The following is a 9,954-nucleotide window of genomic DNA, read 5'->3' on the forward strand; positions in this document are numbered from 1 at the left end:
AGCATGATGGGAGAACTCACCTTCTTCCTCGGACTCCAAATCAAACAATCAAAAGAGGGAATCTCCATCACCCAAAGCAAGTACACCAAGGAACTACTCAAAAGATTTGGAATGGAGAACTGCAAATCAATTGGCACACCAATGAGTCCCTCATGTAAGCTTGACAAAGATGATGAAGGTAAAAGCGTAGACTTAAAATACTATAGAGGTATGATTGGCTCATTATTATATTTAACTGCAAGTAGGCCTGATATCATGTTTAGCGTTTGTTTATGTGCTAGATATCAATCTAATCCTAAAGAATCTCATTTGAATGCTGTTAAAAGAATCTTTAGATACTTAAATGGTTCACAAACTCAAGGGTTATGGTACTCTAAGGACTCACAAATTAATTTATTAGGATATTCAGATGCTGATTTTGCTGGATGTAAATTAGATAGAAAAAACACAAGTGAAACTTGCCAATTTCTTGGAGTTAACCTAATCTCATGGTTTAGCAAGAAACAAAATTCGGTGGCACTGTCTACTGCTGAGGCCGAATACATTGCAGCCGAAAGTTGTTGTGCTCAAATCTTGTGGATTAAGCAACAACTCGAAGACTTTGGAATCAAACTTAATGAAACATCAATAAGATGTGATAACACAAGTGCCATAAATCTATCTAAAAATCTAATTCAACACTCAAGATCCAAACATATTGAAATAAGACATCATTTCATAAGAGAACATGTTCAAAACAAAAATGTAATTCTTGAATATATTTGCACTGAAAATCAATTAGCTGATATCTTTACAAAGGCCCTTAGTGAGGATAGATTCTGTGAAATTAGGAGAAATCTAAGAATTCTAGATCCATTTGCCTAAAATTTCTCAATTTCTAAAGAATTGATTAGAGCTCAATTTTCAACATCCATCCTGGTCTCAAAAGCTCAGATTTATCATTCTAAAAACTTATCATTGAGCAAAATTCCTTCTCCCAAAATTTTGAATTTTTCTGGAATTTATTTGCATTTTTCCTGAATTTCTGAACTTCATGAGTTGACCCCCATGAGTCGACTCAATGGCAAACTTGTAAATCCCACCAACTTTCAACGGGTTCATTGTTTTTATAAGGGTTACTGTTTGTGAGATGACTCATCTTCCCATCGTTCTTCTTCCAAAAGTCGTTCTTCTCCAACTCTTCTTGCTCCAAATCTAAGGATTTATCTCGAGGCAATTCTCCCTCCTACTCTCCACCAAAAATCGCCTCCTTGGAAAAGAGATTTTCTGTGCTTTCTCGCTTTGCTTGGCGCGGTTGGAACGTGCCCTAGCACTTTACCGAACTTCCAAAATCCACTTCTTCTCTCCACCAAAATCCTTCGTCACTCTCTTGTGATCCCTCCTCCACTCAATTCAAGTCTTCTTGTCTGCTACTTTAGTGGATATGGCTCCAAAGATGAAGCTTCCCCAAAGAAGAAAATCAATCCGTGAGCCTGAAGAAGTTGTCCGAAAGAAAAGGCATACTCAGTCTTCAACTGCTCCCACTCCAGTTTCAGTACCTACTCAAGGTCCCTCTCAATCCTCCATAAGCCCCAGTGTAAATCCTCTCTCTGATAGAAAAGTAGAAACCAGAAAAAATATTGATTTTTGGTTCTTTAAGAGAGAAGGCTTTACTTTTGCAAGTAAGATCAAAAATCAAGGATGGAAACTTTACTGCTCCCTTAAGGAAGTCACCTATGTTGATCTAGTCAGAGAGTTCTACCAGAACCTAAATTATGGAAATGGGTCAGTGACTTCAATTGTAAAGGAGATTGACATATGCTTGGATTCTAGGATATTGGGAGAAATACTTCAGTTGCCTAGTGAAGGATACTCATATATGGAACTCCCAATTAAAGAAGAAGGGATCAGAATGATCTTAGGAGAAACTTATTCAGGAAGTCTAAACAAGTTAGAAGCAAAGATTTTGTCCATTGAGATGAGGGTCCTGCATCAGATTGTAACAAAGCTATTCTTTCCTAGGAGTGGTAGGCATGACTTACTATCTGGCAGAGATGTATGTGTCATGTTTCATGTCATCACTCAGACCCCCCTGAACCTCCCTGCACTTATGATAGAGGCCATGAGAGAAATTTTGAACAGATCCAAGGCACACTTGCCTTATGGTATGGCCCTTACTAGAGTATTTAGGAGGTTTGGAGTTAGCTGTGAGGGGGAGGCACCTACCAAACTCTCACATGTGGACACCTTCAACCAACACAGCCTGCACCGAATGGGAATTACAAAGACTGTTGGTGGTTGGATCAAGGGATCTGAAGAAAGAACTGAGGATAGAGCTGAAACAAGAGCTGAAGACAAAACTGAAGGCAGAATAGAAGAAGAAGGTCCATCTTCTCCTGTACATGACTTCAGGGCAGCTTCACCAGATACCCAGTTCATTCCTGATACTGAGGCTGGCCCTTCTGAGTTTACTAGGATGCCCACACTAGTGCATCAGCCAGAGAGCAGAGCACCTCATTCAGAGTTCAGACTGGCTGACGATCAGATCGAGCATATTTCACAGCGTGTGGCTTCTTTGCTGTCTAGCCAGTGGAGTAGTACTTCTTTTGCACCTGGAGCAACCTCTTCTGATCAGACCATTACTCCCCACATCTCCACTGTGTTTCAGATGATATCAGATCAGTCCATCAGGATCCAGCAGCTTGAGGACACAGTCTGGAGACTTACTGGCAGAGTTCTTGACTTGCAGGGGCAAGTCCTTACATTGGCCCATCCCCAGCCACAGGAGTCTACTATTGAGGTCACAGACCTCACTGCAGAGGCTGGCAGGCTCAGAGGAGCACTAGAAGGTGGATATGAATTACTGAGGAAAGAGATCCGAGGATCGAGTGAGCATGCTACCACTCAGTTCACTGCTCTACTTCAATCTGTTTCCAGAGCACTGAACGTACTTGATTCCATTAGACTCACCCTTTCTGTTCAGTCCCTAGCATCTCAGCGTTCTCAGCCACCCAGTTCATCTCACTCTCCTGCTCGTGGCAGAGGCAGACGGGGTAGAGGACGCACTTCTGATCCATCATCTCCTCACCCTATATCTGATGACTCCGATCATTGACTTATCTTGTTCTAAGGTCTATACCTCGGGGCCATGTATTGACAATTAGCTGGTTGAATTTTATTTTTAAGAACTATGTATTGAAACAATTATGATATTAATGAAATCATCTTTTACCTATATTTCTACCTCTTTGTAATGATCATATTTTGGTTATATATATTCTTCTTGTGGAAAAATTGTCTTCTCCTTGTTGTTGTTTGCTGTTGATAATTGCTATATTAAGGGGGAGCAAACATCTGTGAAAAACTCTAAAGGGGAAGAAATTAAAGAATATTTTTAACTATGTTTGATGATGTCAAAAAGGGAGAGAAATTAAACAAAAACAAAAATTGAAATTAAACAAAAAGCAAAACCCTAAATTATGATGTCAAAAAAGGGGAGAAATTAAACAAAAACAAGAATTGGAAGATTAAACCAAACTTGAGAAATTAAAACCAAACTTGAGAAATTAAACAAAAAAATTGGAAGATTAAAAAAAAAAAAAAAAAATATTGGGAAACAAATATTGGAGAAATTAAACAAAACTTTGAGAAATTTGGTATCGAAATTTGGTATCAGACAGAAATTAAACAAAAAGCCATCCATCAAAAGCAAAATCATAAGTACAATGCAAATAAGTATTTTTTATATATATGCTCTGATATATTTTAAAATTCAAACTTGCTCTGATACATCTTTTGAAATTTTATTCACCTTGATACAACTTAAGAAATTTGATTTACTCTGATACACCCTAAAATTTCTTTTAACTTGCTCTGATACATGATAAAATTTAATCTAATACAGTGTGAAGGTTTCTCTGATATATTATAACATTTGCTCTGATACAGTGTGAAATTTTCTCTAATATTTGCTCTAAAACAGTGTGAAATTTTCTCTGACATTTGCTCTAATACAGTGTGAAATTTTCTCTGATATATTATAAAATTTTCTTGCTCTGATACATTATAAAATCTTTTCTAATATCATTGTAAAAATTATTTTTCTTGCTCTGATACATTACAAAATTCATTTCTCTTCTCTTGCTCTGATATATCTTAAACTCAAAATGATCTAATACCCTTTTCAAATCTTTAAGAAAATGGACAAACTATTTTTGCATTTATATTACATGCCAAAAGAATCATACTCTTTTCAAGCATATACACCTATAATGGATTCTTTTGAAATTAATGCATTAACATAAATATTTTTGTTCAAATATTTTGTCATCATCAAAAAGGGAGAGATTGTTGCTCCTAGATTGATTTTGATGATTACAAAGCAGATTGAAGGGATACAAATAATTTTAAAATGAAAAAGTCCTTATGCTCTTCAAGGGCAAAATTGTAATTTCACTAAAATCCTGATTTGATAGTACCATTTGGTAGAACAAATGATTTGAAATCTATTGGTGAAAATTTCATTATGTTTGGACTTATATTTTTGAAGTTATGAAGGTTTGGAGTGCATGAGTCGACTCATGAGTCAACTCATGGCACGGTGAGCTGATTGGCACGCAAAAATTCTCCTTGACACGCTAGTTTTCTAGCTTGGCACGACCTGTGAGTCGACTCATGAGTCGACCCCTGCTAATTTGAGCCAAGAATTTCCAGAAACGCATTCTCTGGTTTTTGCAACAGAGGTCGACTCATGAGTCGACCCCTGAAGCATGAGTCGACTCATGAGTCGACCCCTGCGACGGAAAATATCAACAACGGCTATTTTTTTGCCCATTTTAATTGCCATTTATGCTTCCTAAAATTGCTCTAACGGCTCTTTATCTACCTAAATTGTTTTCTCTTGCTTCTAATGCTACAAAATACTTAAAATGATGAAAGAAATTGCAGATTAAATAGCGGATCAAACGTGAAATCAAAAACGAGAAGAACAGAAGAGAGGATCCGAAATTTGCACGAAAAAGCCTGAGATCAACGAAAAATCCAAAAAGAAAAAGAGAGAGGATCCACAATATACCAGAGAAAGTGTGAAAGAGAAAAGCAAGAGCTTTCAAGGAGAGAATTTTTCACGCCTATTGTTTCAATCTTGATCTAGAGATCGTTTCAAAGCTTTCAAGAGATCTTCAATCAACAATCAACCTCTTCTCAAGCATTCAAACGTTCATCCACTTTGAGAAAATCCGAAAAAGGGGTTTCTTCATTTGAGTAAAGCTTTTATTGTTATATTCGCTCATTTAAGGAGCTGTTATTGTATTAATCTGTGCTCAAAATTTTCTAACTCTTTGTGAGTTTTTGTTCTTATTTTTGGAAGATTTCCAAAACAAGAAAAGGTTGATCCGAACCTGAAATCGGAGTATTTTGGATTTACTTGTACTCGGAAAATAAGTGATCTAGCTTGGGATAGCTAGTGTCGGAGTTTCCGACGTTTTGTATTCGGGTTGAATACAAAGGATAGTGGATTGAAATTCCCAAGTAGGATCTTGGGGAGTGGATGTAGGTGCAAGGTTAGCACCGAACCACTATAAATCCTTGTGTTTGTGGTGTGCTTTATCGCGTCACTTTATTTCTTTATTATAATCTTGCATTCCTGCTTTAGGTAATTAATATTGAATTAAAGTCTTTATTTTGTTCTTCATAAGTAATCTGTTGGGCTTAAAATTTTTAGAAACCCAATTCACCCCCTCTCTTGGGTTGCATAGCTGGGCAACACATGAGCATCCTTAAACAAATTGGGCCAATAAAAACCACATTGGAGAACTTTAGCAGCAGTTTTCTTAGACGCGAAGTGACCCCCACATGCTTGATCATGACAAAAAGATAAAATATTCATGACTTCGTTATCTGGAATACACCTTCTAATAATTTGATCAGGATATTGTTTAAAAAGATAAGGATCATCCCAAATGAAATACTTCACTTGGGCAAAGAATTTATATTTATCCTACTTAGTCCAATGAGAAGGTATCTTACCTATGGCTAAATAATTTACAATATCAGCAAACCAAGGTTCAGTAGACACAGACATGAGTTGCTCATCTAGGAAAGATTCATTGATGGGTGGTTCACTAGATGGTGCGACTGGAATTCGGGACAAATGATCTGCTACAACGTTCTCAGTGCCTTTCTTGTCCCTAATTTCTAGGTCAAATTCTTGAAGGAGCAAAATCCATCTGATTAAGCGTGCCTTGGCATCCTTCTTTGCTAGGAGATGTCTAATGGCTGAGTGATCGGTGTAAACAATGGTGTGGGTCCCAACCAAATAAGATCTAAATTTCTTTAAAGTAAAGACAACGGCAAGGAACTCCTTCTCAGTTGTGGTGTAGTTAAGCTGCGCATCATTTAAGGTTTTACTTGCATAATATATCACTCTAGGCAGCTTATTTATCCGTTGACCTAAGATTGCGCCCACAACATGATCGGACGCATCACACATTAATTCAAATGGTTCAGACCAGACAGGAGGATGAATGATTAGAGCTGATACAAGTACTTTTTTTAGAAATTCAAAAGATTCCAAGCACTCATGAGTAAATTCAAATTTGGTATCCTTTGCCAAATGATTAGTCAGTGGACGTGCTACTTTGCTAAAGTTGGTAATAAACCTTCTATAGAATCCAACATGACCTAAAAATGAACGTATTTCTTTCACAGATTTAGGTGGTGGAAGACTTGCAATTAGATCTATTTTGACCTTGTCCACTTCAATCCCCTTTTTAGAAATGACATGGCCAAGAACTATTCCCTGTTTGACCATAAACTGATATTTTTTTCAGTTGAGAACTAAGTGCTTCTCCTTACATCGTTCTAAAACTAATTACCGGTGATTCAGACACTCGGAGAAGGTTAGGCCAAAAACAGAAAAGTCATCCATAAAAATTTTTAGAAATCATTCTATCATATCTGAAAACATGCTGATCATGCATCTTTGGAAGGTTGCCGGTGCATTACATAGTCCAAAGGGTATTCATCTATAGGCAAAAGTACCAAATGGACAGGTGAATGTAGTCTTTTCTTGATCTTCAGCGGCTATGGAGATCTGGTTGTAACTGGAGTATCCATCAAGAAAATAGTAAAACTCTTGTCCGGCTAGTCTTTCCAATATTTGATCAATAAATGGTAAAGGAAAGTGATCTTTCTTTGTCGCAGCATTCAACTTTCTATAGTCTATACAGACCCTCCATCCCGTTTGGGTCCTAGTTGGGATAAGTTCGTTTGCATCATTTTGGACCACTGTTACCCCAGATTTCTTGGGTACTACTTGAACTGGGCTTACCCAAGAGCTATCAGAAATAGGATAAATTATTTCACTATCTAGGAGTTTCAGAATCTCCTTTTTAACTACATCCTTCATAGCTGGATTAAGCCTTCTTTGGGCTTCTCTTGTTGGTTTAGCCTCTTCCTCTAAGTATATTCTATGTTGAACTATAGAAGGACTTATTCCTTTGATATCTGCTATGGTCCAACCTATTGTTTCTTGATTTGCTTTTAGAACTGACACTAACTCCTCTTGCTTGGGATCTAGGTCTGATGCAATAATTACAGGCAAAGTTTCTTTGGGTCCTAGATATGCATACTTGAGATGTTCTGGGAGGGGTTTCAGTTCTAAAATGGATGCTTCCTCTATCGATGGTTTAAGTGATGATTTCACCATCTCAATGATTGGTTCAGTAGGAAGTGTCGATTCCTAATTAATCTGATTTTCTTTAAGTATTTCATTGACATCCTCAGACTCATGGATTAACCAGGGGTTAGACTCTAGGTCGACTTCATCATCACTAATGTCAATGGATTCATAAATACCATCTTGGACTACATTGACATCAGCATGAGAAGAGGATTCCTGTTCTAAGTTAAAAATATTAAGCTCAATGGTCATATTCCCAAAGGATAATTTCATTAGACCATTTCGACAATTGATTTCAGCATTGGCCGTAGCTAAGAATGATCTTCCTAAAATGACAGGTATATGTCCTTTAGGATTCGCAACTGGCTCAGTCTCTAAAACAATAAAATCTACAGGAAAAATAAAATTTTCAACCTTTATCAGAACATTCTCGACCATTCCCTTAGGGATCCTGAGAGATCTATCGGCTAACCGTAATGTGATCCCAGTAGGTTGAAGTTTTTCTAATCCTAGTTGGTCATACACCGAATATGGAAGGATATTCACACTAGCTCCTAGATCTAGCAAGATCTTTTTTATATTGGTTTCTCCAATAACACAAGAAATTGTTGGAGCTCCAGGGTCCTTATATTTAATTGGCACATGGCTAGATAGGTATGAACTGACACTTGCAGTCAAAAATGCTTTCTTTGATACATTAGTGGTCCTTTTCCTAGTGCAAAGATCTTTTAAAAATTTGGCATAAGTTGGAACCTGATGGATTATATCTAAAAGAGAAATATTAACTTGGACTTGTTTAAATACCTCTAAAATTTTGTCTAAATATTTAGATTTATTGGATTTCAGTCTGTTTGGAAAAGGAGCTCTAGGACTTTTAAGTACTGGACTAGGTGAATTTTTAGTTTCTGGTGCTTGAGGTTGAAAGGTAGTAGTTTTAGAAGGTGACTTGGCAGATGAGTCCTCTATATCATCAAGTGCAACTACCTTATTGTCTATTTATTTTCTCGATCTTAAGGTATAAATGGCATTTACACCATTAACTTGGTTTCCTTGTTGGGGTCGTGGACCATTTTGGTTCCTAAGATTTGGCTCAGGTTGGCTAGGTAACCTACCATGTTCTCGTTCACTAATGGTCGAAGCCAGCTGACTTACTTGCATTTCCAGACGGGCTATAGCTTGGGTGTTATTATTTATGAATTGATCCGTGGTTTACATAAAGCTGATATGTGTCTTCATCATGGCTTCTAGGCTTTTCTCTAAAGAGGTAATTTTCTTGTCATTATCATGGAAGCCTGACGGGTTGTTCATCACTGGGTTGGACCTTAGATTTTGCTGATTGAAATTTGGATTGCCTACATTAGGATTTTAGGACCATGAGAAATTCGGGTGATTCCTCCAACCTGGGTTATATGTGGGTGCATAAGGATTGTTCAATGGTCCTTGATAGGTGGCATTCACCTGTGCACACTCATTCGAGTAGGAACATTCTTCTAAGACATGGTCTGGTGCATTGCACCCTTTACACATGGGTGCAGATATTTGATTTACATTGGCTGGTCTCTGTAATTCTAAGGCTTCCAATCTACGTGTTAAGGTTGCAATCTTGGCCTCTGATGCTAGGGTTGGTTGAATTTGATGCATTCCTCCTCTTGAAGGTGTAGCTTTATCAGGTTCCCTAGTTGTTTCCCACTGTAAATTTTTCTCGACTAGGTCTTCTAAGAATTGTCAAGCTTCAGTAGTTTCTTTGTCCATAAATTAGCCTTGGCACATGGACTCTAGCATGGTTCTTGAGTTTGAATCTAACCCCTCATAGATGATCTGGCATAGTCTCCAAGTTTCTATTCCATGGTGTGGGCATTGGGTCAAAAGATTCTTGAAACGATCAAAGTACTTCCAAAATGATTCACCAGCTAGTTGGTAAAATTGATTTATTTCATTCCTAATCCTAGCTGTTTTATGATGGGGGAAATACTTTTTTAAAAGTGTTCTCACAAAGCCCTCCCAGGTAGTGACAGAATGGTTTGGCAGACTATAAAGCCACTTCTTAGCATTATCCTTAAGGGCAAAGTTTATTAATCTAAGTTTGACCTCATCCTCTGTTAATTGCAGTTTCATGGTTGCACATACCTCCTCAAATTCTCTAATAAATATATAAGCATCCTCTAATCCTGTGAATTTTGGAAGCATATTTATGATTTGAGGTTTGATTTCAAAATTGTTAGCTGTGGGTTGTGGCAACCTGATACAAGATGGTTGGATGGAGCCAACTGGATAACACAAATCCTTAAGGGTCA

At 37.4% G+C, this 9,954-nt stretch overlaps 1 non-coding gene across 1 annotated transcript; it reads left to right on the top strand.

The window, feature by feature from the left end:
* Positions 1-9,500: 9,500 nt before the first annotated feature.
* Positions 9,501-9,607, top strand: LOC140854919 (small nucleolar RNA R71). The gene has a single exon (XR_012138013.1). It is a non-coding gene; the product is annotated as a small nucleolar RNA R71 (small nucleolar RNA).
* Positions 9,608-9,954: the final 347 nt, after the last annotated feature.

Source organism: Elaeis guineensis, chromosome 1 (genome assembly GCF_000442705.2).
Source record: "Elaeis guineensis isolate ETL-2024a chromosome 1, EG11, whole genome shotgun sequence".
NCBI classification, from domain to species: Eukaryota; Viridiplantae; Streptophyta; class Magnoliopsida; order Arecales; family Arecaceae; genus Elaeis; species Elaeis guineensis.